This window comes from Odontesthes bonariensis, chromosome 23, assembly GCF_027942865.1.
Source record: "Odontesthes bonariensis isolate fOdoBon6 chromosome 23, fOdoBon6.hap1, whole genome shotgun sequence".
NCBI classification, from domain to species: Eukaryota; Metazoa; Chordata; class Actinopteri; order Atheriniformes; family Atherinopsidae; genus Odontesthes; species Odontesthes bonariensis.
The window spans coordinates 890,828-918,594 of record NC_134528.1 but is presented as its reverse complement, the minus strand read 5'-3'; the positions used below and the strand labels follow the sequence as shown (position 1 = coordinate 918,594).

Sequence of the window (27,767 nt, the reverse complement as noted above, 5' to 3'; positions counted from 1 at the left end):
CAAGGAGTTTCTGGACGATTGGAGATTTTATTTCCTGTGTGGGAACATAACAGGTTTGCATCAGCACACTCTGATGCAGCTTTCACAGACTGGAAATTGCACTACCTAAAAAAATGTCAGGAGCCACCACTGGAAATAATTTAGCATCTAATCCTGAAATGGCTGACCCCCCCATACTCTGACCGACTGATCCGTGAGTGCTGCTGTCTGGTTGTGATGCAATGTGGGTTTTCCCAGCACGGTGACACCAGCTGTAACCAATAACATCAGCCCATGGTGATACTTTCACCCACTGATCTCTGAAGTACTGATATCTTATTGCTCAATCTGATATTTTACACCATTACCAAAGACAAATATGTTATTTCCAGCTGGAGGTCAGTTTGTCATGATCAGGCCTCACTGGAGGCTCAGGGAATCATTAACCTTTGGGATATAAGTACAGCTCAGAGACACCAGACTGTACATCAGATCACTTCAGCACAGCTCTGACCATGAAGGTGAGTTGATGACTTTAAACATGTGAATACACTGCAAATTATTTGGTTCTTACCAAGAAAAAAACCCCTTACATTTAGAAGTGCTAGAGATTTTTTTTCTTGTTTTAAGAATTAATTTCTTATTTTAAGTCTTCAACTTAACAGTATAATCTTATATCAAGCAAAACTTTCCTTTTTTGTCTCAAACAGGCAGAGAATCATAAAATGAGCAAATTAACATTTAAAATAAGATGTATTACGTTTCTCCTCCAAAGTCTCATCAAAATAAATCTTGTTTTAAGATTCAATAACAAACTCAACATGCTTGATTCAAGAGTCTCACAGAAAATATCTGAAAACACACTTTATTCCTTGGATTTTAAGCATATGACAAATGTTTGTTCACAAAACTGCCTTTGTTCAATCTAGAAACAAGACTCCTACAATCTTAATTTAAGAAATCTTGCCAAGTCAAATTATCTTGCTGCATGGACAGATTTTTTCACTTTTTTTGAGTACCTTCACCCTTAGTTTTAGTGTTTTTTATCTTGTTTGAAGACCCCTAGTTTTTGCAGTGTATTCATCAGCAGTTTTGTATGGTAACAGGCTGAGTCAGCTTCTTCCAGGTGAATTTCTCTGCTTTCCTTCACATTTCCAGCTTAAAGTGCTCAGCGTGCTGCCAGTCCTCCTCCTGGTTCCACTGCTGACCAGCTGCACAGATCTCGTCCTCCCTCTGGACTGCAGCGACATCTAAAACAGCGATACCAGCCGACCCAGCGGAGTGTACACCATCTATCCCATCGGAGCCACGTCCGCTGTGCAGGTATCCCGACCCTTACTTCCTGTGATACCAGTCCACAGCTCAGTGCCTAACCCTAACTGTTGTATCTTTAATTTGGATTTAGTTTGGATATTGTATGGACTGTATTGAAAGAACGGTTGTTTCTAGACCTGACTGATTTGTTCTTGTATGTGGTGTTGCATGTTTGGACCACAAGGGGGCGTTTCTTTGTTTGTATGTCAGTTGAGAATAGGTCAAGGTTCGAATTGTAGAAGAAGAAAAAACATCAGTTAGGAAAAACCAACGTATAAATCTCGAGTTGATATTTTGTCCTGTGATAGTCTTTTATTTCGTATCAGTAAAAAAAAGACGACGAGTTACGACGTACTGCTTCGTTTATACGAGAAGCTGCAGCTAAGTTCCCACACATTTTGGTGCCGAAACCCCCACATACAAGAACAAATCAATCAGGTCTAGAAACAACCGTTCTTTCAATACTATCCATACAATATCCAAACTAAATCCAAATATGAACAATAATGATTAAAGATACAACACTGACCCTAACCCACCCTAACCCTAACCCTGACTTCCTGTGATACCAGTCCACTGCTCAGTGTCTAACCCTACAGTGGGAATTCTGTGTGTGCAGGTGTTCTGTGACGTTGACACATTAGAAGGACAGTGGACGGTGAGCATTTGAACTTGTTAACAAAACATGAGCTGTCAGATATCTGCCGTGTTCAGCTGGTTAACCACCTTCTCGCCCTCCCCCCCCCCCCCCCCCCCAGGTGTTCCAGAGGAGGATGGACGGCTCGGTGAACTTCTACAGGCCCTGGGATCAGTACAAGACGGGCTTTGGGAACGCTGCTGGGGAGTACTGGCTCGGTGAGACTCCAGTTCATAAAGAAGCAACATCACACTCTGATGGATCATGGACATTGATCTACCCAAAGCTTTCCACACGGAGGATCGTGATCGGACCTCTGAAGCTTCTCAGTGTTGGGCTCCAATTACATTACGGTCATTCTGCAGACGCTTTTATCCAAAGCGACTGACAATCAGTGTGTTCCATATCGGGAGGCAAAAGAACTTCAGGTCACAAGAAATCATAAGTGCATTTCCTTCCAAAACCAAACAGCTAAGAGCAGAACTAGTGCTGGAGTAAGTGCAGTAAGTTAGGTACCGAGACACATGGGAAGACAATTTAGGAAACAAACACAGTTTAGAAAACAAAGACAGTTTAGGAAACAAAGACGATTTAGAAAAAGACAACTTAGGAAACCAAAGACAATTTAGGAAACAAAGACAATTTAGGAAACAAAGACAATTTAGAAAACAAAGACAATTTAGAAAACAAAGACGATTTAGAAAACAAAGACAATTTAGGAAACCAAGACAATTTAGGAAACAAAGACGGTTTGGAAAACAAAGACAATTTAGAAAACAAAGACAACTTAGGAAACAAAGACAATTTAGAAAACAAAGTCAATATAGAAAAAGACACTTTAGGAAACAAAGACACTTTAGAAAACAAAGACAATTTAGGAAAAAAAGACGATTTAGAAAAAGACAACTTAGGAAACCAAAGACAATTTAGAAAACAAAGACAATTTAGGAAACAAAGACAATTTAGAAACAAAGACAATATAGGAAACAAAGACAATTTAGGAAACAAAGACAATTTAGGAAACAAAAACAATTTAGGAAACAAAGACAATTTAGGAAACAAAGACAGTTTAGGAAACAAAGACGATTTAGAAAAAGACAACTTAGGAAACCAAAGACAATTTAGAAAACAAAGACAATTTAGAAAACAAAGACGATTTAGAAAACAAAGACAATTTAGGAAACCAAGACAATTTAGGAAACAAAGACGGTTTGGAAAACAAAGACAATTTAGAAAACAAAGACAACTTAGGAAACAAAGACAATTTAGAAAACAAAGTCAATATAGAAAAAGACACTTTAGGAAACAAAGACACTTTAGAAAACAAAGACAATTTAGGAAAAAAAGACGATTTAGAAAAAGACAACTTAGGAAACCAAAGACAATTTAGAAAACAAAGACAATTTAGGAAACAAAGACAATTTAGAAACAAAGACAATATAGGAAACAAAGACAATTTAGGAAACAAAGACAATTTAGGAAACAAAAACAATTTAGGAAACAAAGACAATTTAGGAAACAAAGACGATTTAGAAAAAGACAGTTTAGAAACAAAGACAGTTTAGGAAACAAAGACAATTTAGAAAACAAAGACAATTTAGGAAACAAAGACAATTTAGGAAACAAAGACAATTTAGGAAACAAAGACAATTTAGAAAACAAAGACAATTTAGGAAACAAAAACAATTTAGGAAACAAGGACAATTTAGGAAACAAAGACGATTTAGAAACAAAGACAATTTAGAAACAAAGACAATATAGGAAACAAAGACAATTTAGGAAACAAAGACAATTTAGGAAACAAAGACAATTTAGGAAACAAAAACAATTTAGGAAACAAAGTCGATTTAGAAAAAGACAGTTTAGAAACAAAGACAGTTTAAGAAACAAAGACAATTTAGAAAACAAAGACAATTTAGGAAACAAAGACAATTTAGAAAACAAAGACAATTTAGGAAACAAAAACAATTTAGGAAACAAAGACAATTTAGGAAACAAAGACGATTTAGAAACAAAGACGATTTAGAAACAAAGACAGTTTAGAAACAAAGACAGTTTAGAAACAAAGACAATTAAGGAAACAAAGACAATTTAGGAAACAAAAACAATTTAGGAAACAAAAACAATTTAGGAAACAAAGACAATTTAGGAAACAAAGATGATTTAGAAACAAAGACAGTTTAGAAACAAAGAGTTTAGGAAACAAAGACAATTTAGAAAACAAAGACAATTTAGGAAACAAAAACAATTTAGGAAACAAAGACAATTTAGGAAACAAAGACGATTTAGAAACAAAGACAGTTTAGAAACAAAGACAGTTTAGGAAACAAAGACAATTTAGGAAACAAAGACAGTTTAGGAAACAAAGACAATTTAGGAAACAAAGACAATTTAGGAAACAAAAACAATTTAGGAAACAAAGACAATTTAGGAAACAAAGACAATTTAGGAAACAAAGACAATTTACAAAAAGACAATTTAGGAAACCAAAGAGAATTTAGAAAACAAACACAATTTAGGAAACAAAGACAATTTAGGAAACAAAAACAATTTAGGAAGCAAAGACAATTTATGAAACAAAGACGATTTAGAAACAAAGAGTTTAGGAAACAAAGACAATTTAGAAAACATAGACAATTTAGGAAACAAAGACAATTTAGGAAACAAAGACGATTTAGAAAAAGACAATTTAGGAAACAAAGACAATTTAGGAAACAAAAACAATTTAGGAAACAAAGACAATTTAGGAAACAAAAAAAATTTATGAAACAAAGACAATTTATGAAACAAAGACAATTTAGAAACAAAGACGATTTAGAAACAAAGAGTTTAGGAAACAAAGACAATTTAGGAAACAAAGACGATTTAGAAAAAGACAATTTAGGAAACAAAAACAATTTAGGAAACAAAGACAATTTAGGAAACAAAGACAATTTAGGAAACAAAAACAATTTAGGAAACAAAGACAATTTAGGAAACAAAAACAATTTAGGAAACAAAGACAATTTAGGAAACAAAAAAAATTTATGAAACAAAGACAATTTATGAAACAAAGACAATTTAGAAACAAAGACGATTTAGAAACAAAGAGTTTAGGAAACAAAGACAATTTAGGAAACAAAGACGATTTAGAAAAAGACAATTTAGGAAACAAAAACAATTTAGGAAACAAAGACAATTTAGGAAACAAAGACAATTTAGGAAACAAAAACAATTTAGGAAACAAAGACAATTTAGGAAACAAAGACCATTTACAAAAAGACAATTTAGGAAACCAAAGAGAATTTAGGAAACAAAGACAATTTAGGAAACAAAGACGATTCAGAAACAAAGAGTTTAGGAAACAAAGACAATTTAGGAAACAAAGACAATTTAGGAAACAAAGACAATTTAGGAAACAAAGACGATTTAGAAAAAGACAATTTAGGAAACAAAGACAATTTAGGAAACAAAGACAATTTAGGAAACAAAGACAATTTAGGAAACAAAGACAATTTAGGAAACAAAGACAATTTAGGAAACAAAAACAATTTAGGAAACAAAAACAATTTAGGAAACAAAGACAATTTAGGAAACAAAGACAATTTAGGAAACAAAGACAATTTAGGAAACAAAGACAATTTAGAAACAAAGACAGTTTAGGAAACAAAGACAATTTAGAAAACAAAGACGATTTAGAAAAAGACAATTTAGGAAACAAAGACAATTTAGGAAACAAAAACAATTTAGGAAACAAAAACAATTTAGGAAACGAAGACAATTTAGGAAACAAAGACAATTTAGGAAACAAAGACAATTTAGGAAACAAAGACAATTTAGGAAACAAAAACAATTTAGGAAACAAAAACAATTTAGGAAACAAAGACAATTTAGGAAACAAAGACAATTTAGGAAACAAAGACAATTTAGGTAACCAGAGAATTTAGAAAACAAAGACAATTTAGGAAACAAAGACAATTTAGGAAAGAAAAACAATTTAAGAAACAAAGACAATTTATGAAACAAAGACGATTTAGAAACAAAGAGTTTAGGAAACAAAGACAATTTAGAAAACAAAGACAATTTAGGAAACAAAGACAATTTAGGAAACAAAGACGATTTAGAAAAAGACAATTTAGGAAACAAAGACAATTTAGGAAACAAAAACAATTTAGGAAACAAAGACAATTTAGGAAACAAAGACAATTTACAAAAAGACAATTTAGGAAACCAAAGAGAATTTAGAAAACAAAGAGAATTTAGGAAACAAAGACGATTTAGAAAAAGACAATTTAGGAAACAAAGACAATTTAGGAAACAAAAACAATTTAGGAAACAAAGACAATTTAGGAAACAAAGACAATTTAGGAAACAAAGACAATTTAGGAAACAAAGACGATTTAGAAAAAGACAATTTAGGAAACAAAGACGATTTAGAAAAAGACAATTTAGGAAACAAAGACAATTTAGGAAACAAAAACAATTTAGGAAACAAAGACAATTTAGGAAACAAAGACAATTTACAAAAAGACAATTTAGGAAACCAAAGAGAATTTAGAAAACAAAGAGAATTTAGGAAACAAAGACAATTTAGGAAACAAAGACGATTTAGAAAAAGACAATTTAGGAAACAAAGACAATTTAGGAAACAAAAACAATTTAGGAAACAAAGACAATTTAGGAAACAAAGACAATTTATGAAACAAAGACGATTTAGAAACAAAGAGTTTAGGAAACAAAGACAATTTAGAAAACAAAGACAATTTAGGAAACAAAGACGATTTAGGAAACAAAAACAATTTAGGAAACAAAGACAATTTAGGAAACAAAAGCAATTTAGGAAACAAAGACAATTTAGGAAACAAAGACAATTTACAAAAAGACAATTTAGGAAACCAAAGAGAATTTAGAAAACAAAGACAATTAGGAAACAAAGACAATTTAGGAAACAAAGAAAATTTAGGAAACAAAAACAATTTAGGAAACAAAGACAATTTATGAAACAAAGACGATTTAGAAACAAAGACGATTTAGAAACAAAGAGTTTAGGAAACAAAGACAATTTAGAAAACAAAGACAATTTAAGAAACAAAGACAATTTAGGAAACAAAGACAATTTAGGAAACAAAGACGATTTAGGAAACAAAGACAATTTAGGAAACAAAGACAATTTAGGAAACCAAAGAGAATTTAGGAAACAAAGACAATTTAGGAAACAAAGAATTTAGAAACAAAGACAGTTTAGGAAACAAAGACAATTTAGAAAACAAAGACAATTTAGGAAACAAAGACGATTTAGAAAAAGACAATTTAGGAAACAAAGACAGTTTAGGAAACAAAGACAGTTTAGAAAACAAAGACAATTTAAGAAACAAAGACAATTTAGGAAACAAAGACGATTTAGAAAAAGACGATTTAGAAAAAGACGATTTAGAAAAAGACAATTTAGAAAACAAAGACAATTTAGGAAACAAAAACTATTTAGAAAAAGACAATTTAGGAAACAAAGACAATTTAGGAAACAAAGACAATTTAGGAAACAAAGACAGTTTAGGAAACAAAAACAATTTAGGAAACAAAAACAATTTAGGAAACAAAAACAATTTAGGAAACAAAGACGATTTAGAAAAAGACAATTTAGGAAACAAAGACAATTTAGGAAACAAAAGCAATTTAGGAAACAAAGACAATTTAGGAAACAAAGACAATTTAGGAAACAAAGACAATTTAGAAAACAAAGACAATTTAGAAAACAAAGACGATTTAGAAAACAAAGACAATTTAGGAAACCAAGACAATTTAGGAAACAAAGACGGTTTGGAAAACAAAGACAATTTAGAAAACAAAGACAACTTAGGAAACAAAGACAATTTAGAAAACAAAGTCAATATAGAAAAAGACACTTTAGGAAACAAAGACACTTTAGAAAACAAAGACAATTTAGGAAAAAAAGACGATTTAGAAAAAGACAACTTAGGAAACCAAAGACAATTTAGGAAACAAAGACAATTTAGGAAACAAAGACAATTTAGAAAACAAAGACAATTTAGGAAACAAAGACAATTTAGAAACAAAGACAATATAGGAAACAAAGACAATTTAGGAAACAAAGACAATTTAGGAAACAAAAACAATTTAGGAAACAAAGACAATTTAGGAAACAAAGACGATTTAGAAAAAGACAGTTTAGAAACAAAGACAGTTTAGGAAACAAAGACAATTTAGAAAACAAAGACAATTTAGGAAACAAAGACAATTTAGGAAACAAAAACAATTTAGGAAACAAAGACAATTTAGAAAACAAAGACAATTTAGGAAACAAAAACAATTTAGGAAACAAGGACAATTTAGGAAACAAAGACGATTTAGAAACAAAGACAATTTAGAAACAAAGACAATATAGGAAACAAAGACAATTTAGGAAACAAAGACAATTTAGGAAACAAAGACAATTTAGGAAACAAAAACAATTTAGGAAACAAAGTCGATTTAGAAAAAGACAGTTTAGAAACAAAGACAGTTTAAGAAACAAAGACAATTTAGAAAACAAAGACAATTTAGGAAACAAAGACAATTTAGAAAACAAAGACAATTTAGGAAACAAAAACAATTTAGGAAACAAAGACAATTTAGGAAACAAAGACGATTTAGAAACAAAGACGATTTAGAAACAAAGACAGTTTAGAAACAAAGACAGTTTAGAAACAAAGACAATTAAGGAAACAAAGACAATTTAGGAAACAAAAACAATTTAGGAAACAAAAACAATTTAGGAAACAAAGACAATTTAGGAAACAAAGATGATTTAGAAACAAAGACAGTTTAGAAACAAAGAGTTTAGGAAACAAAGATGATTTAGAAACAAAGACAGTTTAGAAACAAAGAGTTTAGGAAACAAAGACAATTTAGAAAACAAAGACAATTTAGGAAACAAAAACAATTTAGGAAACAAAGACAATTTAGGAAACAAAGACGATTTAGAAACAAAGACAGTTTAGAAACAAAGACAGTTTAGGAAACAAAGACAATTTAGGAAACAAAGACAGTTTAGGAAACAAAGACAATTTAGGAAACAAAGACAATTTAGGAAACAAAAACAATTTAGGAAACAAAGACAATTTAGGAAACAAAGACAATTTAGGAAACAAAGACAATTTACAAAAAGACAATTTAGGAAACCAAAGAGAATTTAGAAAACAAACACAATTTAGGAAACAAAGACAATTTAGGAAACAAAAACAATTTAGGAAGCAAAGACAATTTATGAAACAAAGACGATTTAGAAACAAAGACGATTTAGAAACAAAGAGTTTAGGAAACAAAGACAATTTAGGAAACAAAGACGATTTAGAAAAAGACAATTTAGGAAACAAAAACAATTTAGGAAACAAAGACAATTTAGGAAACAAAGACAATTTAGGAAACAAAAACAATTTAGGAAACAAAGACAATTTAGGAAACAAAGACCATTTACAAAAAGACAATTTAGGAAACCAAAGAGAATTTAGGAAACAAAGACAATTTAGGAAACAAAGACGATTCAGAAACAAAGAGTTTAGGAAACAAAGACAATTTAGAAAACAAAGACAATTTAGGAAACAAAGACAATTTAGGAAACAAAGACGATTTAGAAAAAGACAATTTAGGAAACAAAGACAATTTAGGAAACAAAAACAATTTAGGAAACAAAGACAATTTAGGAAACAAAAAAAATTTATGAAACAAAGACAATTTATGAAACAAAGACAATTTAGAAACAAAGACGATTTAGAAACAAAGAGTTTAGGAAACAAAGACAATTTAGGAAACAAAGACGATTTAGAAAAAGACAATTTAGGAAACAAAAACAATTTAGGAAACAAAGACAATTTAGGAAACAAAGACAATTTAGGAAACAAAAACAATTTAGGAAACAAAGACAATTTAGGAAACAAAGACCATTTACAAAAAGACAATTTAGGAAACCAAAGAGAATTTAGGAAACAAAGACAATTTAGGAAACAAAGACGATTCAGAAACAAAGAGTTTAGGAAACAAAGACAATTTAGAAAACAAAGACAATTTAGGAAACAAAGACAATTTAGGAAACAAAGACAATTTAGGAAACAAAGACGATTTAGAAAAAGACAATTTAGGAAACAAAGACAATTTAGGAAACAAAGACAATTTAGGAAACAAAGACAATTTAGGAAACAAAGACAATTTAGGAAACAAAAACAATTTAGGAAACAAAAACAATTTAGGAAACAAAGACAATTTAGGAAACAAAGACAATTTAGGAAACAAAGACAATTTAGGAAACAAAGACAATTTAGAAACAAAGACAGTTTAGGAAACAAAGACAATTTAGAAAACAAAGACGATTTAGAAAAAGACAATTTAGGAAACAAAGACAATTTAGGAAACAAAAACAATTTAGGAAACAAAAACAATTTAGGAAACGAAGACAATTTAGGAAACAAAGACAATTTAGGAAACAAAGACAATTTAGGAAACAAAGACAATTTAGGAAACAAAAACAATTTAGGAAACAAAAACAATTTAGGAAACAAAGACAATTTAGGAAACAAAGACAATTTAGGAAACAAAGACAATTTAGGTAACCAGAGAATTTAGAAAACAAAGACAATTTAGGAAACAAAGACAATTTAGGAAAGAAAAACAATTTAAGAAACAAAGACAATTTATGAAACAAAGACGATTTAGAAACAAAGAGTTTAGGAAACAAAGACAATTTAGAAAACAAAGACAATTTAGGAAACAAAGACAATTTAGGAAACAAAGACGATTTAGAAAAAGACAATTTAGGAAACAAAGACAATTTAGGAAACAAAAACAATTTAGGAAACAAAGACAATTTAGGAAACAAAGACAATTTACAAAAAGACAATTTAGGAAACCAAAGAGAATTTAGAAAACAAAGAGAATTTAGGAAACAAAGACGATTTAGAAAAAGACAATTTAGGAAACAAAGACAATTTAGGAAACAAAAACAATTTAGGAAACAAAGACAATTTAGGAAACAAAGACAATTTAGGAAACAAAGACAATTTAGGAAACAAAGACAATTTAGGAAACAAAGACGATTTAGAAAAAGACAATTTAGGAAACAAAGACGATTTAGAAAAAGACAATTTAGGAAACAAAGACAATTTAGGAAACAAAAACAATTTAGGAAACAAAGACAATTTAGGAAACAAAGACAATTTACAAAAAGACAATTTAGGAAACCAAAGAGAATTTAGAAAACAAAGAGAATTTAGGAAACAAAGACAATTTAGGAAACAAAGACGATTTAGAAAAAGACAATTTAGGAAACAAAGACAATTTAGGAAACAAAAACAATTTAGGAAACAAAGACAATTTAGGAAACAAAGACAATTTATGAAACAAAGACGATTTAGAAACAAAGAGTTTAGGAAACAAAGACAATTTAGAAAACAAAGACAATTTAGGAAACAAAGACGATTTAGGAAACAAAAACAATTTAGGAAACAAAGACAATTTAGGAAACAAAAGCAATTTAGGAAACAAAGACAATTTAGGAAACAAAGACAATTTACAAAAAGACAATTTAGGAAACCAAAGAGAATTTAGAAAACAAAGACAATTAGGAAACAAAGACAATTTAGAAACAAAGACAGTTTAGGAAACAAAGACAATTTAGAAAACAAAGACGATTTAGGAAACAAAGACAATTTAGGAAACAAAGACAATTTAGGAAACAAAGACAATTTAGGAAACAAAGACAATTTAGGAAACAAAGACAATTTAGGAAACAAAGACAATTTAGAAACAAAGACAGTTTAGGAAACAAAGACAATTTAGAAAACAAAGACGATTTAGAAAAAGACAATTTAGGAAACAAAGACAATTTAGGAAACAAAAACAATTTAGGAAACAAAAACAATTTAGGAAACGAAGACAATTTAGGAAACAAAGACAATTTAGGAAACAAAGACAATTTAGGAAACAAAGACAATTTAGGAAACAAAAACAATTTAGGAAACAAAAACAATTTAGGAAACAAAGACAATTTAGGAAACAAAGACAATTTAGGAAACAAAGACAATTTAGGTAACCAGAGAATTTAGAAAACAAAGACAATTTAGGAAACAAAGACAATTTAGGAAAGAAAAACAATTTAAGAAACAAAGACAATTTATGAAACAAAGACGATTTAGAAACAAAGAGTTTAGGAAACAAAGACAATTTAGAAAACAAAGACAATTTAGGAAACAAAGACAATTTAGGAAACAAAGACGATTTAGAAAAAGACAATTTAGGAAACAAAGACAATTTAGGAAACAAAAACAATTTAGGAAACAAAGACAATTTAGGAAACAAAGACAATTTACAAAAAGACAATTTAGGAAACCAAAGAGAATTTAGAAAACAAAGAGAATTTAGGAAACAAAGACGATTTAGAAAAAGACAATTTAGGAAACAAAGACAATTTAGGAAACAAAAACAATTTAGGAAACAAAGACAATTTAGGAAACAAAGACAATTTAGGAAACAAAGACAATTTAGGAAACAAAGACAATTTAGGAAACAAAGACGATTTAGAAAAAGACAATTTAGGAAACAAAGACGATTTAGAAAAAGACAATTTAGGAAACAAAGACAATTTAGGAAACAAAAACAATTTAGGAAACAAAGACAATTTAGGAAACAAAGACAATTTACAAAAAGACAATTTAGGAAACCAAAGAGAATTTAGAAAACAAAGAGAATTTAGGAAACAAAGACAATTTAGGAAACAAAGACGATTTAGAAAAAGACAATTTAGGAAACAAAGACAATTTAGGAAACAAAAACAATTTAGGAAACAAAGACAATTTAGGAAACAAAGACAATTTATGAAACAAAGACGATTTAGAAACAAAGAGTTTAGGAAACAAAGACAATTTAGAAAACAAAGACAATTTAGGAAACAAAGACGATTTAGGAAACAAAAACAATTTAGGAAACAAAGACAATTTAGGAAACAAAAGCAATTTAGGAAACAAAGACAATTTAGGAAACAAAGACAATTTACAAAAAGACAATTTAGGAAACCAAAGAGAATTTAGAAAACAAAGACAATTAGGAAACAAAGACAATTTAGGAAACAAAGAAAATTTAGGAAACAAAAACAATTTAGGAAACAAAGACAATTTATGAAACAAAGACGATTTAGAAACAAAGACGATTTAGAAACAAAGAGTTTAGGAAACAAAGACAATTTAGAAAACAAAGACAATTTAAGAAACAAAGACAATTTAGGAAACAAAGACAATTTAGGAAACAAAGACGATTTAGGAAACAAAGACAATTTAGGAAACAAAGACAATTTAGGAAACCAAAGAGAATTTAGGAAACAAAGACAATTTAGGAAACAAAGAATTTAGAAACAAAGACAGTTTAGGAAACAAAGACAATTTAGAAAACAAAGACAATTTAGGAAACAAAGACGATTTAGAAAAAGACAATTTAGGAAACAAAGACAGTTTAGGAAACAAAGACAGTTTAGAAAACAAAGACAATTTAAGAAACAAAGACAATTTAGGAAACAAAGACGATTTAGAAAAAGACGATTTAGAAAAAGACGATTTAGAAAAAGACAATTTAGAAAACAAAGACAATTTAGGAAACAAAAACTATTTAGAAAAAGACAATTTAGGAAACAAAGACAATTTAGGAAACAAAGACAATTTAGGAAACAAAGACAGTTTAGGAAACAAAAACAATTTAGGAAACAAAAACAATTTAGGAAACAAAAACAATTTAGGAAACAAAGACGATTTAGAAAAAGACAATTTAGGAAACAAAGACAATTTAGGAAACAAAAGCAATTTAGGAAACAAAGACAATTTAGGAAACAAAGACAATTTAGGAAACAAAGACAATTTAGAAAACAAAGACAATTTAGAAAACAAAGACGATTTAGAAAACAAAGACAATTTAGGAAACCAAGACAATTTAGGAAACAAAGACGGTTTGGAAAACAAAGACAATTTAGAAAACAAAGACAACTTAGGAAACAAAGACAATTTAGAAAACAAAGTCAATATAGAAAAAGACACTTTAGGAAACAAAGACACTTTAGAAAACAAAGACAATTTAGGAAAAAAAGACGATTTAGAAAAAGACAACTTAGGAAACCAAAGACAATTTAGGAAACAAAGACAATTTAGGAAACAAAGACAATTTAGAAAACAAAGACAATTTAGGAAACAAAGACAATTTAGAAACAAAGACAATATAGGAAACAAAGACAATTTAGGAAACAAAGACAATTTAGGAAACAAAAACAATTTAGGAAACAAAGACAATTTAGGAAACAAAGACGATTTAGAAAAAGACAGTTTAGAAACAAAGACAGTTTAGGAAACAAAGACAATTTAGAAAACAAAGACAATTTAGGAAACAAAGACAATTTAGGAAACAAAAACAATTTAGGAAACAAAGACAATTTAGAAAACAAAGACAATTTAGGAAACAAAAACAATTTAGGAAACAAGGACAATTTAGGAAACAAAGACGATTTAGAAACAAAGACAATTTAGAAACAAAGACAATATAGGAAACAAAGACAATTTAGGAAACAAAGACAATTTAGGAAACAAAGACAATTTAGGAAACAAAAACAATTTAGGAAACAAAGTCGATTTAGAAAAAGACAGTTTAGAAACAAAGACAGTTTAAGAAACAAAGACAATTTAGAAAACAAAGACAATTTAGGAAACAAAGACAATTTAGAAAACAAAGACAATTTAGGAAACAAAAACAATTTAGGAAACAAAGACAATTTAGGAAACAAAGACGATTTAGAAACAAAGACGATTTAGAAACAAAGACAGTTTAGAAACAAAGACAGTTTAGAAACAAAGACAATTAAGGAAACAAAGACAATTTAGGAAACAAAAACAATTTAGGAAACAAAAACAATTTAGGAAACAAAGACAATTTAGGAAACAAAGATGATTTAGAAACAAAGACAGTTTAGAAACAAAGAGTTTAGGAAACAAAGACAATTTAGAAAACAAAGACAATTTAGGAAACAAAAACAATTTAGGAAACAAAGACAATTTAGGAAACAAAGACGATTTAGAAACAAAGACAGTTTAGAAACAAAGACAGTTTAGGAAACAAAGACAATTTAGGAAACAAAGACAGTTTAGGAAACAAAGACAATTTAGGAAACAAAGACAATTTAGGAAACAAAAACAATTTAGGAAACAAAGACAATTTAGGAAACAAAGACAATTTAGGAAACAAAGACAATTTACAAAAAGACAATTTAGGAAACCAAAGAGAATTTAGAAAACAAACACAATTTAGGAAACAAAGACAATTTAGGAAACAAAAACAATTTAGGAAGCAAAGACAATTTATGAAACAAAGACGATTTAGAAACAAAGAGTTTAGGAAACAAAGACAATTTAGAAAACATAGACAATTTAGGAAACAAAGACAATTTAGGAAACAAAGACGATTTAGAAAAAGACAATTTAGGAAACAAAGACAATTTAGGAAACAAAAACAATTTAGGAAACAAAGACAATTTAGGAAACAAATAAAATTTATGAAACAAAGACAATTTATGAAACAAAGACAATTTAGAAACAAAGACGATTTAGAAACAAAGAGTTTAGGAAACAAAGACAATTTAGGAAACAAAGACGATTTAGAAAAAGACAATTTAGGAAACAAAAACAATTTAGGAAACAAAGACAATTTAGGAAACAAAGACAATTTAGGAAACAAAAACAATTTAGGAAACAAAGACAATTTAGGAAACAAAGACCATTTACAAAAAGACAATTTAGGAAACCAAAGAGAATTTAGGAAACAAAGACAATTTAGGAAACAAAGACGATTCAGAAACAAAGAGTTTAGGAAACAAAGACAATTTAGAAAACAAAGACAATTTAGGAAACAAAGACAATTTAGGAAACAAAGACGATTTAGAAAAAGACAATTTAGGAAACAAAGACAATTTAGGAAACAAAGACAATTTAGGAAACAAAGACAATTTAGGAAACAAAGACAATTTAGGAAACAAAGACAATTTAGGAAACAAAAACAATTTAGGAAACAAAAACAATTTAGGAAACAAAGACAATTTAGGAAACAAAGACAATTTAGGAAACAAAGACAATTTAGGAAACAAAGACAATTTAGAAACAAAGACAGTTTAGGAAACAAAGACAATTTAGAAAACAAAGACGATTTAGAAAAAGACAATTTAGGAAACAAAGACAATTTAGGAAACAAAAACAATTTAGGAAACAAAAACAATTTAGGAAACGAAGACAATTTAGGAAACAAAGACAATTTAGGAAACAAAGACAATTTAGGAAACAAAGACAATTTAGGAAACAAAAACAATTTAGGAAACAAAAACAATTTAGGAAACAAAGACAATTTAGGAAACAAAGACAATTTAGGAAACAAAGACAATTTAGGTAACCAGAGAATTTAGAAAACAAAGACAATTTAGGAAACAAAGACAATTTAGGAAACAAAAACAATTTAAGAAACAAAGACAATTTATGAAACAAAGACGATTTAGAAACAAAGAGTTTAGGAAACAAAGACAATTTAGAAAACAAAGACAATTTAGGAAACAAAGACAATTTAGGAAACAAAGACGATTTAGAAAAAGACAATTTAGGAAACAAAGACAATTTAGGAAACAAAAACAATTTAGGAAACAAAGACAATTTAGGAAACAAAGACAATTTACAAAAAGACAATTTAGGAAACCAAAGAGAATTTAGAAAACAAAGAGAATTTAGGAAACAAAGACGATTTAGAAAAAGACAATTTAGGAAACAAAGACAATTTAGGAAACAAAAACAATTTAGGAAACAAAGACAATTTAGGAAACAAAGACAATTTAGGAAACAAAGACAATTTAGGAAACAAAGACAATTTAGGAAACAAAGACGATTTAGAAAAAGACAATTTAGGAAACAAAGACGATTTAGAAAAAGACAATTTAGGAAACAAAGACAATTTAGGAAACAAAAACAATTTAGGAAACAAAAACAATTTAGGAAACAAAGACAATTTAGGAAACAAAGACAATTTACAAAAAGACAATTTAGGAAACCAAAGAGAATTTAGAAAACAAAGAGAATTTAGGAAACAAAGACAATTTAGGAAACAAAGACGATTTAGAAAAAGACATTTTAGGAAACAAAGACAATTTAGGAAACAAAAACAATTTAGGAAACAAAGACAATTTAGGAAACAAAGACAATTTATGAAACAAAGACGATTTAGAAACAAAGAGTTTAGGAAACAAAGACAATTTAGAAAACAAAGACAATTTAGGAAACAAAGACGATTTAGGAAACAAAAACAATTTAGGAAACAAAGACAATTTAGGAAACAAAAGCAATTTAGGAAACAAAGACAATTTAGGAAACAAAGACAATTTACAAAAAGACAATTTAGGAAACCAAAGAGAATTTAGAAAACAAAGACAATTAGGAAACAAAGACAATTTAGGAAACAAAGAAAATTTAGGAAACAAAAACAATTTAGGAAACAAAGACAATTTATGAAACAAAGACGATTTAGAAACAAAGACGATTTAGAAACAAAGAGTTTAGGAAACAAAGACAATTTAGAAAACAAAGACAATTTAAGAAACAAAGACAATTTAGGAAACAAAGACAATTTAGGAAACAAAGACGATTTAGGAAACTAAGACAATTTAGGAAACAAAGACAATTTAGGAAACCAAAGAGAATTTAGGAAACAAAGACAATTTAGGAAACAAAGAATTTAGAAACAAAGACAGTTTAGGAAACAAAGACAATTTAGAAAACAAAGACAATTTAGGAAACAAAGACGATTTAGAAAAAGACAATTTAGGAAACAAAGACAGTTTAGGAAACAAAGACAGTTTAGAAAACAAAGACAATTTAAGAAACAAAGACAATTTAGGAAACAAAGACGATTTAGAAAAAGACGATTTAGAAAAAGACGATTTAGAAAAAGACAATTTAGAAAACAAAGACAATTTAGGAAACAAAAACTATTTAGAAAAAGACAATTTAGGAAACAAAGACAATTTAGGAAACAAAGACAATTTAGGAAACAAAGACAGTTTAGGAAACAAAAACAATTTAGGAAACAAAAACAATTTAGGAAACAAAAACAATTTAGGAAACAAAGACGATTTAGAAAAAGACAATTTAGGAAACAAAGACAATTTAGGAAACAAAAGCAATTTAGGAAACAAAGACAATTTAGGAAACAAAGACGATTTAGAAAAAGACAATTTAGGAAACAAAGACAATTTAGGAAACAAAAACAATTTAGGAAACAAAGACAGTTTAGGAAACAAAGACAATTTAGGAAACAAAGACAATTTAGAAAACAAAAACAATTTAGGAAACAAAGACAATTTAGGAAACAAAGACAATTTAGGAAACAAAAACAATTTAGGAAACAAAGACAATTTAGGAAACAAAGAATTTAGAAACAAAGACAGTTTAGGAAACAAAGACAATTTAGAAAACAAAGACAATTTAGGAAACAAAGACGATTTAGAAAAAGACAATTTAGGAAACAAAGACAGTTTAGGAAACAAAGACAGTTTAGAAAACAAAGACAATTTAAGAAACAAAGACAATTTAGGAAACAAAGACGATTTAGAAAAAGACGATTTAGAAAAAGACGATTTAGAAAAAGACAATTTAGAAAACAAAGACAATTTAGGAAACAAAAACTATTTAGAAAAAGACAATTTAGGAAACAAAGACAATTTAGGAAACAAAGACAATTTAGGAAACAAAGACAGTTTAGGAAACAAAAACAATTTAGGAAACAAAAACAATTTAGGAAACAAAAACAATTTAGGAAACAAAGACGATTTAGAAAAAGACAATTTAGGAAACAAAGACAATTTAGGAAACAAAAGCAATTTAGGAAACAAAGACAATTTAGGAAACAAAGACAATTTAGGAAACAAAGACGATTTAGAAAAAGACAATTTAGGAAACAAAGACAATTTAGGAAACAAAAACAATTTAGGAAACAAAGACAGTTTAGGAAACAAAGACAATTTAGGAAACAAAGACAATTTAGAAAACAAAAACAATTTAGGAAACAAAGACAATTTAGGAAACAAAGACAATTTAGGAAACAAAAACAATTTAGGAAACAAAGACAATTTAGGAAACAAAGACAGTTTAGGAAACAAAGACAATTTAGGAAACAAAGACAATTTAGGAAACAAAGACAATTTACAAAAAGACAATTTAGGAAACAAAGACAATTTACAAAAAGACAATTTAGGAAACAAAGACAATTTAGGAAACAAAAACAATTTAGGACACAAAGACGATTTAGAAACAAAGACAGTTTAGGAAACAAAGACGATTTAGAAAAAGACAATTTAGGAAACAAAGACAATTTAGGAAACAAAAACAATTTAGGACACAAAGACAGTTTAGGAAACAAAGACAATTTAGAAAACAAAGACCGTTTAGGAAACAAAGACAATTTAGGAAACAAAGACAATTTAGGAAACAAAAAGAATTCAGGAAACAAAGACAATTTAGGAAACAAAGACAATTTAGGAAACAAAGACAATTTACAAAAAGACAATTTAGGAAACAAAGACAATTTACAAAAAGACAATTTAGGAAACAAAGACAATTTAGGAAACAAAAACAATTTAGGACACAAAGACGATTTAGGAAACAAAGACAATTTATGAAACAAAGACAATTTATGAAACAAAGACAATTTAGGAAACAAAGACAATTTACAAAAAGACAATTTAGGAAACAAAGACAATTTAGGAAACAAAGACAATTTACAAAAAGACAATTTAGGAAACAAAGACAATTTAGGAAACAAAGACAATTTAGGAAACAAAAACAATTTAGGAAACAAAGTCGATTTAGAAAAAGACAGTTTAGAAACAAAGACAGTTTAAGAAACAAAGACAATTTAGAAAACAAAGACAATTTAGGAAACAAAGACAATTTAGAAAACAAAGACAATTTAGGAAACAAAAACAATTTAGGAAACAAAGACAATTTAGGAAACAAAGACGATTTAGAAACAAAGACGATTTAGAAACAAAGACAGTTTAGAAACAAAGACAGTTTAGAAACAAAGACAATTAAGGAAACAAAGACAATTTAGGAAACAAAAACAATTTAGGAAACAAAAACAATTTAGGAAACAAAGACAATTTAGGAAACAAAGATGATTTAGAAACAAAGACAGTTTAGAAACAAAGAGTTTAGGAAACAAAGACAATTTAGAAAACAAAGACAATTTAGGAAACAAAAACAATTTAGGAAACAAAGACAATTTAGGAAACAAAGACGATTTAGAAACAAAGACAGTTTAGAAACAAAGACAGTTTAGGAAACAAAGACAATTTAGGAAACAAAGACAGTTTAGGAAACAAAGACAATTTAGGAAACAAAGACAATTTAGGAAACAAAAACAATTTAGGAAACAAAGACAATTTAGGAAACAAAGACAATTTAGGAAACAAAGACAATTTACAAAAAGACAATTTAGGAAACCAAAGAGAATTTAGAAAACAAACACAATTTAGGAAACAAAGACAATTTAGGAAACAAAAACAATTTAGGAAGCAAAGACAATTTATGAAACAAAGACGATTTAGAAACAAAGAGTTTAGGAAACAAAGACAATTTAGAAAACATAGACAATTTAGGAAACAAAGACAATTTAGGAAACAAAGACGATTTAGAAAAAGACAATTTAGGAAACAAAGACAATTTAGGAAACAAAAACAATTTAGGAAACAAAGACAATTTAGGAAACAAAGACAATTTAGGAAACAAAAAAAATTTATGAAACAAAGACAATTTATGAAACAAAGACAATTTAGAAACAAAGACGATTTAGAAACAAAGAGTTTAGGAAACAAAGACAATTTAGGAAACAAAGACGATTTAGAAAAAGACAATTTAGGAAACAAAAACAATTTAGGAAACAAAGACAATTTAGGAAACAAAGACAATTTAGGAAACAAAAACAATTTAGGAAACAAAGACAATTTAGGAAACAAAGACCATTTACAAAAAGACAATTTAGGAAACCAAAGAGAATTTAGGAAACAAAGACAATTTAGGAAACAAAGACGATTCAGAAACAAAGAGTTTAGGAAACAAAGACAATTTAGAAAACAAAGACAATTTAGGAAACAAAGACAATTTAGGAAACAAAGACGATTTAGAAAAAGACAATTTAGGAAACAAACACAATTTAGGAAACAAAGACAATTTAGGAAACAAAGACAATTTAGGAAACCAAAGAGAATTTAGAAAACAAAGACAATTTAGGAAACAAAAACAATTTAGGAAACAAAGACAATTTAGAAAACAAAGACAATTTAGAAACAAAGACAGTTTAGGAAACAAAGACCATTTAGAAAACAAAGACGATTTAGAAAAAGACAATTTAGGAAACAAAGACAATTTAGGAAACAAAAACAATTTAGGAAACAAAAACAATTTAGGAAACGAAGACAATTTAGGAAACAAAGACAATTTAGGAAACAAAGACAATTTAGGAAACAAAGACAATTTAGGAAACAAAGACAATTTAGGAAACAAAGACAATTTAGGAAACAAAGACAATTTAGGAAACAAAGACAATTTAGGAAACAAAAACAATTTAGGAAACAAAGACAATTTAGGAAACAAAGACAATTTAGGAAACAAAGACAATTTAGGTAACCAGAGAATTTAGAAAACAAAGACAATTTAGGAAACAAAGACAATTTAGGAAACAAAAACAATTTAAGAAACAAAGACAATTTATGAAACAAAGACGATTTAGAAACAAAGAGTTTAGGAAACAAAGACAATTTAGAAAACAAAGACAATTTAGGAAACAAAGACAATTTAGGAAACAAAGACAATTTAGGAAACAAAGACGATTTAGAAAAAGACAATTTAGGAAACAAAGACAATTTAGGAAACAAAAACAATTTAGGAAACAAAAACAATTTAGGAAACAAAGACAATTTAGGAAAAAAAGACAATTTACAAAAAGACAATTTAGGAAACCAAAGAGAATTTAGAAAAAGACAATTTAGGAAACAAAGACAATTTAGGAAACAAAAACAATTTAGGAAACAAAGACAATTTAGGAAACAAAGACAATTTAGGAAACAAAGACAATTTAGGAAACAAAGACGATTTAGAAAAAGACAATTTAGGAAACAAAGACGATTTAGAAAAAGACAATTTAGGAAACAAAGACAATTTAGGAAACAAAAACAATTTAGGAAACAAAGACAATTTAGGAAACAAAGACAATTTACAAAAAGACAATTTAGGAAACCAAAGAGAATTTAGAAAACAAAGAGAATTTAGGAAACAAAGACAATTTAGGAAACAAAGACGATTTAGAAAAAGACAATTTAGGAAACAAAGACAATTTAGGAAACAAAAACAATTTAGGAAACAAAGACAATTTAGGAAACAAAGACAATTTATGAAACAAAGACGATTTAGAAACAAAGAGTTTAGGAAACAAAGACAATTTAGAAAACAAAGACAATTTAGGAAACAAAGACGATTTAGAAAAAGACAATTTAGGAAACAAAGACGATTTAGGAAACAAAGACGATTTAGGAAACAAAAACAATTTAGGAAACAAAGACAATTTAGGAAACAAAAGCAATTTAGGAAACAAAGACAATTTAGGAAACAAAGACAATTTACAAAAAGACAATTTAGGAAACCAAAGAGAATTTAGAAAACAAAGACAATTAGGAAACAAAGACAATTTAGGAAACAAAGAAAATTTAGGAAACAAAAACAATTTAGGAAACAAAGACAATTTATGAAACAAAGACGATTTAGAAACAAAGACGATTTAGAAACAAAGAGTTTAGGAAACAAAGACAATTTAGAAAACAAAGACAATTTAAGAAACAAAGACAATTTAGGAAACAAAGACGATTTAGGAAACAAAGACAATTTAGGAAACAAAGACAATTTAGGAAACCAAAGAGAATTTAGGAAACAAAGACAATTTAGGAAACAAAGACAATTTAGAAACAAAGACAGTTTAGGAAACAAAGACAATTTAGAAAACAAAGACAATTTAGGAAACAAAGACGATTTAGAAAAAGACAATTTAGGAAACAAAGACAGTTTAGGAAACAAAGACAGTTTAGAAAACAAAGACAATTTAAGAAACAAAGACAATTTAGGAAACAAAGACGATTTAGAAAAAGACGATTTAGAAAAAGACAATTTAGAAAACAAAGACAATTTAGGAAACAAAGACAGTTTAGGAAACAAAAACAATTTAGGAAACAAAAACAATTTAGGAAACAAAGACGATTTAGAAAAAGACAATTTAGGAAACAAAGACAATTTAGGAAACAAAAGCAATTTAGGAAACAAAGACAATTTAGGAAACAAAGACGATTTAGAAAAAGACAATTTAGGAAACAAAGACAATTTAGGAAACAAAAACAATTTAGGAAACAAAGACAGTTTAGGAAACAAAGACAATTTAGGAAACAAAGACAATTTAGAAAACAAAAACAATTTAGGAAACAAAGACAATTTAGGAAACAAAGACAATTTAGGAAACAAAAACAATTTAGGAAACAAAGACAATTTAGGAAACAAAGACAGTTTAGGAAACAAAGACAATTTAGGAAACAAAGACAATTTAGGAAACAGACAATTTACAAAAAGACAATTTAGGAAACAAAGACAATTTACAAAAAGACAATTTAGGAAACAAAGACAATTTAGGAAACAAAAACAATTTAGGACACAAAGACGATTTAGAAACAAAGACAGTTTAGGAAACAAAGACGATTTAGAAAAAGACAATTTAGGAAACAAAGACAATTTAGGAAACAAAAACAATTTAGGACACAAAGACAGTTTAGGAAACAAAGACAATTTAGAAAACAAAGACCGTTTAGGAAACAAAGACAATTTAGGAAACAAAGACAATTTAGGAAACAAAAAGAATTCAGGAAACAAAGACAATTTAGGAAACAAAGACAATTTAGGAAACAAAGACAATTTACAAAAAGACAATTTAGGAAACAAAGACAATTTACAAAAAGACAATTTAGGAAACAAAGACAATTTAGGAAACAAAAACAATTTAGGACACAAAGACGATTTAGGAAACAAAGACAATTTAGGAAACAAAGACAATTTAGGAAACAAAGACAATTTACAAAAAGACAATTTAGGAAACAAAGACAATTTAGGAAACAAAGACAATTTACAAAAAGACAATTTAGGAAACAAAGACAATTTAGGAAACAAAAACAATTTAGGACACAAAGACGATTTAGGAAACAAAGACGATTTAGGAAACAAAGACAATTTACAAAAAGACAATTTAGGAAACAAAGACAATTTAGGAAACAAAGACAATTTACAAAAAGACAATTTAGGAAACAAAGACAATTTAGGAAACAAAGACAATTTACAAAAAGACAATTTAGGACACAAAGACGATTTAGGAAACAAAGACAATTTATGAAACAAAGACGATTTAGAAACAAAGACAGTTTAGGAAACAAAGACGATTTAGAAAAAGACAATTTAGGAAACAAAGACAATTTAGGAAACAAAAACAATTTAGGAAACAAAGACAGTTTAGGAAACAAAGACAATTTAGAAAACAAAGACCGTTTAGGAAACAAAGACAATTTAGGAAACAAAGACAATTTAGGAAACAAAAACAATTCAGGAAACAAAGACAATTTAGAAAACAAAGACCGTTTAGGAAACAAAGACAATTTAGGAAACAAAGACAATTTAGGAAACAAAAACAATTCAGGAAACAAAGACAATTTAGGAAACAAAGACAGTTTAGGAAACAAAGACAATTTAGCAAACAAAAACAATTTAGGAAACAAAAACAATTTAGGAAACAAAGACAATTTAGGAAACAAAGACAATTTAGGAAACAAAAACAATTTAGGAAACAAAGACAATTTACAAAAAGACAATTTAGGAAACCAAAGAGAATTTAGAAAACAAAGACAATTTAGGAAACAAATAAGTCTGTAAGGAACTAGGTCGAAGCAGGTGATGTCCTAAGAGGGCGGTACTGGTTTAAAAACTACCTGCCAGGCAGACCTGAGCAGGAAAATATCCATTTCTGAGCTTCTTGATGTGACTGAAGGTGTTCCGCAGGGCTTGGTCCTTGGACCACTGCTAATCATTTCTTACACCAATGATTGAATGCAGATTTACATATTTTCACTGATTCTATCTGTTTTCTCATTTCATCTTTTGAGATATTTACCTTTTGATTTCATGACAGATTCATATTTAATCTGATGCTAACTTTGTATTATTATTTTGTATTTGTCAAATGTCTGAAATGTGTTGGAGCTGTGCTGACCAGGAGACCAGCAGGAGACTCCTTTCAGTTCATCTTTTCACATAAAGATAATAATGATGATGATGATGATGATGATTGCAGGATGAGGAAGCAGAGAGCTCTGAGACATCAGTTTCTGTATGTTTTCAGGTCTGGAGAGTCTCTTCCACCTCACTCAGAGGAAAAAGTACGAGCTGCTGGTGGACATGGAGGACTTCGAGGGAAACAAGGCGTTTGCTCGTTACTCCTCGTTTTCCATCGGCCCAGAATCTGACGGATACAGACTGCAGGTGTCTGGATTCACTGATGGAGGAGCAGGTGGGTAACAGATAAACAAGAAGCTCCACGGCCAGAGATGCCTCCATATGGTGGAGAAAGAGAAACAAACAATTAGAAATTAATTAAGGGAGACAGTAGAAGCTCAGAGAGATCAACAGGACAGAAAAAGTGTTAATGTTCTGCCACAGAAGTATCAATCACCTCTGAAAAAGGAAAACATGGCTGGGACTCTTAGGCCATAAATAGTTTTCCCGACAGATACATGTGTTTACCACGGTTACCGCTCATATGTTTGAGACATCGGTGCATGTCCTCAGAAATGACTGCTACGCCCTCACAAGGTGACCAGTAGGGGGCAGTGTAAGGCCAACTTTGACTGGATGGAGGATCAAAGTAGACCCCTGCACTCCCGCGGGACTCGCGGGACCCAATGCAAAGCAGTGCGGCGCGGGGCACATTTTGAAAGCTCATTGCGGGCGCGGTGATAAGCTGCAGTCCCGCTAACTAAAAACGTGTTTAATATAAAAGCTATAATGATCTCCTGCTGCTGAAAACAACTGAGAAGAAATAAAGCCTAACTAAAAGAAGTTCAAAAGCGCGATCCATCTCTCCTTTTATTCAGGAGATGCGCATTGCCCAACGACGAGGGGCAGGGCATGGTTAACCTCCTTAAATAATAAGTGGATTACATGTTACATTTTCAACATTCTGGGTTTGGAAAAGGTAGGGTAATTAATAAAACATATCGTTTTCATTCCACTTGTTTGCATTTAAATCAATGTAACGTGAGCTGTAGGCTTAGATATTTATGCTCAAATCCACTCAAAGCAGGGGGTGGGGCTCGGTAAAAATGTTGGGAAGTTTTGAAGACAAACTTGGAGAAAAGTCTGCAATTACCCTTTGCCACCGCAGCGACTAACGGTCTTTTAGAACGTGGATTGACAGCGCGGGGAGGGCGCTGTCAATCCACGCCCTCCCCGCTGAAATGGTGCTTGTTAGGCAGTTGTGTCTGATATCAAGTGTAATGAGATACTCAATGAGACAAATATACTTGGTAAGATTTCACTGGAAAAAATGCCCCTGCAAAAATAAGTAAAAAAACAACAAATAAAAGATGTTTTTGCTTGAAATAAGCAAAAAAAATCTGCCAATGGAACTAGTCAAAATCGGCTTGTCCAGATTTCTTGAAATAAGATGTGATATTTAGGACTTTTGAGTTAAAAGTGATCTTGAAATTAGCTTAAAAACCTCTTCAAATAAAAAAAAAAGGCAGTTGTGTCTCATATTAAGTGTAATGAGATACTCAATGAGACAATTATACTTGGCAAGATTTAGATTTTTTCCAGTGTAGTTACTGATACTGAAAACCTTGGACAGGTGAAGACTCAGAGGATCAGAATGTGTCAGTAAGGTGTCGTTAAATAAATGTTCAGATAACTATGAATAGTTTTTATCAATGTCCTGATCATTCTGTTCACTTTCTGGAGGAGACTCTCTGAGTAGTCACAATGGAATGAAATTCTCCACTTTGGACAAAGACCAGGACGTCTGGGCGACACACTGTGCCAGGTCATTTCTGGGGGCCTTCTGGTATGAGAAGTGTCACTCTGCAAACCCCAACGGGGTTTATCGTTGGGGCGCTGATGCTACCCTCTATGCTGTTGGAGTGAGTTGGTCCAGCTGGAAGGGCACTGGCTACTCCCTGAAGACCATCAGCATGAAGATCCGTCCGGTGCAGTAAATCTGCAGAACAAACCAACAGAAGAACGTCACATCTCTATCTTTTTAAGATATTCAGATCGAACATTTACATTTTGAATGACCAATGCTGTGTTTTATCAGTTATTCCAACCAGAAAGGTGGTTATTTACCCAAATAACAAACCCCGGGTATCCAAGGAACTGAGAGGAGTTAACTTAGAAGACAGTTTAGGAAACAAAGACAACTTAGGAAACAAAGACAACTTAGGAAACGAAGACAACTTAGGAAACAAAGACAATTTAGAAAACAAAGACAATTTAGGAAACAAAGACAATTTAGGAAACAAAGACAATTTAGGAAACAAAGACAACTTAGGAAACAAAGACAATTTAGGAAACAAAGACAATTTAGAAAAAGACAATTTTATTATTTGTTATTTACCCAAATAACAAACCCCGGGTAACCAAGGAACTGAGAGGATGAAGTGTCCTCTTATAAGCAC

At 29.6% G+C, this 27,767-nt stretch overlaps 1 pseudogene; it reads left to right on the top strand.

Moving 5' to 3' along the window:
• Nucleotides 1-462: 462 nt before the first annotated feature.
• LOC142374626 (microfibril-associated glycoprotein 4-like) lies at nucleotides 463-27,528 on the top strand (annotated as a pseudogene).
• The last annotated feature ends 239 nt before the right edge of the window (nucleotides 27,529-27,767 follow it).